At 50.2% G+C, this 5777-nt stretch overlaps 1 protein-coding gene across 1 annotated transcript in view; it reads right to left on the bottom strand.

Moving 5' to 3' along the window:
- Positions 1–5777, bottom strand: part of CACNA1C (calcium voltage-gated channel subunit alpha1 C) — an 865289-nt gene that overhangs the window by 122513 nt on the left and 736999 nt on the right. The gene's annotated exons all lie outside the window — the stretch shown is intronic.

Below are 5777 nucleotides of genomic sequence, written 5' to 3'. Positions count from 1 at the left end.
CAACCAATTGAAATCAGCTCCTTTGCTCTTTATATAAAGCTCTTTCTTGTACACATATGGATTTGTTTCTCAAGTCAACCCAGACTAACACAATTAGTTACATTAAAATGAGGTCATCTAGGCTTAGGGTGGACCTGACATCCAGTGACTGGTGTTCTTAGAAGAAAAGGAGAGGTTCCCTGTGACGGTGAGGGAGACGGAGATTGGAGAGATGCAGCTCCCAGTCAGGGGATTCTGGAAGCCAACAGGAGTTTGGAAGATGCAACGAGGGATTTCCCCCCAGAGTCAGAAGGAGCCTGCCCCTGCAGATCTTTGATTTTAGAAATCAAGCCTCCGAATTGTGAAACAGCCCCTTCCTGTCACCTGCCACCCAGTACTTTGTTATGGCCACCGTGGGAAATAAAGCTTGCGATCTAAGTTCTCTCCTGTCCTATGCGCTCTCTCTGCTTCCACAGCCCTGCTGCCCCCTCTCTGCCGAGCTACCAGGGCTGGCCCCAGGCAGCACCCCTCCCCTGGGCTCGCAAGATGACCTTCCTGTGGTCTGAGGCAGCACCAAAGGCACGTGGTTTCAAATGTATCTCATCATCCTACATGCCGAAAACTTCCGGCAGAAGAAAGCATGTCTGCCACGTGGTGGCACTTCCTCCGGATGACTGAACTTCTGCCCGAGCGTGAGCTTCCTGAGGAAGGGCCTTGTCCTGAGGTGTGCCTGCTCTGTCGGCAGTCCATGATATTTCCAACATTCTTTGCCAGTATTGTAATTCAATGCTTCTGTAGCCTCAGCCATTGCTTGGCTTTCCCTGGTCTTGTAGCTGCATCTTCACATGGTCTCTTCCCCTCTGTGTGTGACTGTGTGTCTGCGGGACCCTTTCTGGTAAGACACTAGAGGATTAGAGCCCACGCTTCGCGGGTGGGATCTCGTCTATCTAAATGATAACGGCTGCAAAGAAAAGCTCTCTTTCCCCAAACAAAGGCCCATTTCCAGGGACGAGGGTTAGGATTCCAGTGTCGATTCTGAGGGGGACACAGTCCTGACGATTTCCATGCATCCTAGGTTTTGTACTTGAGCCAGAAACAAGAAAATGCCCAATGAAGGATTTGCATCCTCAGCCTTCCCACCCTGCCCTGCTCTGGATGTCTGCCCCTGCCTGTCAGTGCACTTTAAGCCTCGTGAAGGCAAGAACCATGGCTGCTCGTCCTCAACCTCAGCCAAGTCTTGCCAGTACTAAACCAAAAACCAGAAACCAAACTCACTGCCATTGAGTTGATCCTGACTCATCACGGCCCTCGCTGACAGAGCAGAACTGCCTCTGTGGATTTCCACAACTGTACCCCCGTAAGGGGCTAGAAAGCCTCCTCTCTCTGCCGCAGGGCGGCTGGTGGTTTCCAACTGCTCTCCTTGAGGCCCACGGCCCAACGAGTAACCAAACGCCTTCAGGGCTCCTTCGTCTACATGGGATGTTTACAAATGGCTCTGTGTTTATTCGCCATGAGCAAGACCACCTGGGTGAAGAGTATCGGATGCACCAGGCACCAGTGTCCCCATGACAACAGGTGGAGCATTCCACAATGCAGGCAAACCTAGGAGGTACTCTGAGTTCAGTCCACCCCGCCACAATAACGTGGACATCGAGCTACACGCATGTTTTGATTTCTCGGTACATGTGACATTTATGTTTACACTATGTAGTCGTCTCTGAAGTGTACACAGCAGGATAAAGAAGCTAGAAATACTGTGAGAATGACCAAAATGGGACACAGAGACGAGAAGTGAGCACAGGATGTTGGGAAAATGGTGCTGATAAACTTGGCTCCATGCATGGTTGCCACAAGCCTTCCAGGTATGTAAAATAAGGGGGGGGGGGAGGTGTGGGGAAGTCAATGTCTGAGAAGCACAATGGAACAAGGTATGCTTTGCTCGTGAATGTTAGAGAACCGCTGTCCTGAAAAGGGGCCACTCCGCAGCACAGCAGTTTCTGACTTACCATGCTTTCTCCAAACCTAGGAACAGAGAATAAACATCCCAAAAGGAGTCTACAGGCATTGGGGAATGGGAGTCTACAGGCATTGGAGATCGGGAGTCTACAGGCATTGGGGATCGGGGGTCTACAGGCATTGGGGATCGGGGGTCTACAGGCATTGGGGATCGGGGGTCTACAGGCATTGGGGATCGGGAGTCTACAGGCATTGGGGATCGGGAGTCTACAGGCATTGGGGAACGGGAGTCTACAGGCATTGGGGAACTGTCAGTCCCTAAGTCGGAATTTTATCTGACTGTTCCTAATCTATTCGCTTCCCTCTTAAACGTCATACTACATGCTATGCATCTGTGCTGTCAATTTCTGTCCCTTTACAAATCTGTGTTGGTCTTTCAGAAATCATTTCCTTGAAGCCTGAAAGGTCGGTAGTCATTCTCGGCTGAGCACCCATTGCTATTGGGTATGTCTGAATAGACCCACGTGGTTCTCCCTCTGGGAACGGAAATCAATTCACAATTTCCTAGTCCAGTGGTTCTTAACCTTCCTAAGACCGCAACCCTTTCATAACTGCCCACCATAAAATTATTTTCGTTGCTACTTCAGAACTGTTATTTTGCTACTGTTATGAATCGTCCTATAAATATCTGATAGGCAGGATGTATTTTCATTGTTACGAATTGAACCTCATTAAAGCATAGTGATGAATCACAAAACAATATGTAATTACATATTGTGAAATGTGTGTGTTTTCTGGTGGTCCTAGGCAACCCCTGTGAGAGGCGACCCCCAGATTGAGAGCCACTGGCACAGACAGAGAGAGGGCGGTGAATGCCATGGAACGAGCACCCCAGATTTGTCGCCCGGCACTTAGCAAACTATTGAGCGAGTATATATGGTTTTCTTAAAACAGAAATGATTAAAAGAAACATCAGTTGCCTACTATAAAATTGCTCTGGACACACGTCGTAAAATGTTGTGTCCTAATGTGCAAAAGTCTATCAGAAAAGAACGCAAACACCCTAGCCGGGGATGTAAGATCTTTTCCAATTCAACTACAAATACCAGTATGTAGGCCCACTCTGACTTTACTCCTTCTCTTCCACGGAGAAGACTTCACCTTGTGTGTGCACTGCAGGTCTGGGTGGGTGTCAACACGCTGTCAGCCCTTGGCATGCACACACGTTTTCATCTCATGCTCTCTTCTGCTGAAAATATCATTGCCTCGCTGGTCAGCTCTAATTACCCAAGGGAAGGAATCTGATTTATGCCTATATTCTGCTGTCCGCCAGCAAAAGATCCCTAATGCTTCTTGCTTGATTAACTGCTGCTTTCTGGGCCAGGCTTGTGTGTGTGTGTCTGCACCACCTGGCTTCATGTGGACCAGAAGAAGAGAGAGCGAGTAAAGGCATGGCAGGTTCATAAGCAGCACCTCCCTACACCATCTATTTCCAACCGGCACAAGATCTGGCTCCTAGGAAGAAGTACAACCAGAATGTTTCCTAGAAGCAAGGAGGGTGAGACTTTGTCTCATGCACTTTGGACATGTTGCCAGGAGAGACCAGTCCCTGGAGAAGGACACTGGGGTTGGTCAAGTGGAGAGGCAGCGAAACAGGAGGGCCTCAGGGAGATGGATGGACACCGTGGCGGCAACACTGGGCCCCAATATAAGACCCATGGGGCAGGATCAGGTGGTGTTTCCTTCTGTTGCACTTAGAGGTGCTGGGCCAGGAACAACCCAACAGCACCTAATAGCAACCACACACAAGCTTAGAGAGACCAGGAGGGATCGTGCCCTAGAGCTGGCAGAGAGAGCGCCCGGCCCTATCCACACCTGGAATTGTACATCTAGGCTCCAGAGCTGTGTAAAATCAATGTCTGTTGAAGTCCCCACTGTGTGGTACCTTATTAAGCAACCCTGGGAAACCATGTTACCCTGCACTCCTCTTTCTTTCTCCCTATTAGCTAATCGTTACTAAGTCCCATTGGCCCTACCTGTAAAAGTGCTCCTATCCAGCCCTTTCTCTCGATCTCCACCACTGCCCTTGGCTTGAAGGTCGTCACTGCTCAGGGGCACTATGGGCTAGTCTCCTAACTGTCCCTTTCTTGCTCATCCATCGCGCTCTCTTCACATGGCAGCGGACGGATCTCTCCCAAGGTCAGTTGGAGTCAGATCATGTCTGAGATCTTGCAGTGGCCCTCCACACCCCTCATGCGGTCTTGGGGGCTCTGCTCTCGTCTGTTGTCTTATCTCATCTAGCACCCTCCCTCCCACATTCTCTCTGTTCCAGGCACATGCCTTCCTTTGGATTCCCTTGTTCCTAAGAGTAATGCTCCTCAGAGTCTCTGCACATCCTCGTCCCTCCCCCAGGGAAGCCCCTGCTGCTGATTTCTGCATTTTGGGCCTTTGAAGGAATCTCTAGGTGGGGCAAATGGTTAATGTGCTTGGCTGCTACTTGGCTGGGGACTGGAAACCACTGAGAGGTATTTGGGAACGAAAGCTTTGGTGGTCTACTTCCCCAAAGTCAAGTGTATGAAACCCGTATGGAGCACAGGGAATTGTGTTATGTTGTCATGAGTTGTAATCGACTTGATGGCAGTCGGTCTGGTTGGTTCCTTTGAATCATTCAAGTTTGGGCCAAATGTTGCCTCTTCAAAGAGGTCAGTATGGAGCACACCATCAAGGTAGTCTGGGCCCCTTAGCTGTGAGCTTCAGGTCATTAACTGCTACCTGCAGGATCTTTCTTTTGAGTTGTTCTCACTTCAAGGCTTTTCTCTCCCACTGGGAAGATACTTCCCGGGAATACAGGCCTCCCTGGTCTTGCCCAACAGTAGCATTCCTAGTGCCTGCCACAGCGCCGGGCACACAGTAGGTGCCTCATAAGTAGTTACTATATGAGGGAGTAGCTTTAAGATTTCACCCAATGACAACAGTATGATCAGGAAGCAACTTCCTCCCTAGTCAACACCCAGAATTCAAACCATATCAAGACGACCTTCCTCCATGAAGCCTCCTCAGACTCCACAACCCCTCGCTGCTCTCCTTCGGGACCCTCTTGCGGTGTTCAGGCCTCCCCCAGCATCGAGTACCTTCCTGCTTAGTGACCATGGACGTCTTCACGAGCATTGGCGTGTGCATTTACAGACTCAAGAACGCCTGTGTATTCAAGGCAGGATAAAGGCCTGTGTATTTAGGGCAGGATAAACCTACGGCGATCAAGTTGGTTGATTTGTAGCGACCTTATAGAGCAGAGTCGAGCCGCTCCACTGGGTTTCCAAGGCTGTCCATTTTTACCGGAGCACACTGCCTCACGCCTGTCCCAAGGTTGGCAGCCCAAATCTTAACTAAGTGGTCCACCAAAGCCCTTCTCCAGTCATGAGGTATAACCCAGAGAAGTATAACTTCTGTTAGCGCAGGGCTTTCCTTCTTAGGTGAGCGAGAGCTTCAACGTTGAGTGTTCACTAATCTGGAAGGCTGAGGAGCCCTGGATGGAAGGGCTAAGTGCTGGGATGCTGCGGGAGAAAGACTGGGCTTTCTACTCCCACCCATAGTTAGGGTCTCGGAAACCACAGGGGGTTGCTATGCATCCTCATGGGCTTGAAAGAGGGTTTGGGTTTTTCGGCATCTGGAAGGCTAACACCAAGAGGTTAGCATTGGGGTTTAACAGAGAAGGAAGGACGGAAGGGCCACCACTGGCCTGTAAGTGTGTACGTGGAGTCCGAAAAGGCTCCTCCCCTGGGTGCTCACCCACTCAAAACGTCAGGGAGTCACACAGGGACAGGGGTTGCCCCACTCATGCC

This window comes from Echinops telfairi, unplaced genomic scaffold (genome assembly GCF_000313985.2).
Source record: "Echinops telfairi isolate 266 unplaced genomic scaffold, ASM31398v2 ScPeMD7_6273;HRSCAF=7185, whole genome shotgun sequence".
NCBI lineage: Eukaryota > Metazoa > Chordata > Mammalia > Afrosoricida > Tenrecidae > Echinops > Echinops telfairi.
The sequence above is the reverse complement of the archived record's forward strand: the minus strand, read 5'-3'. Positions and strand labels throughout refer to the sequence as shown.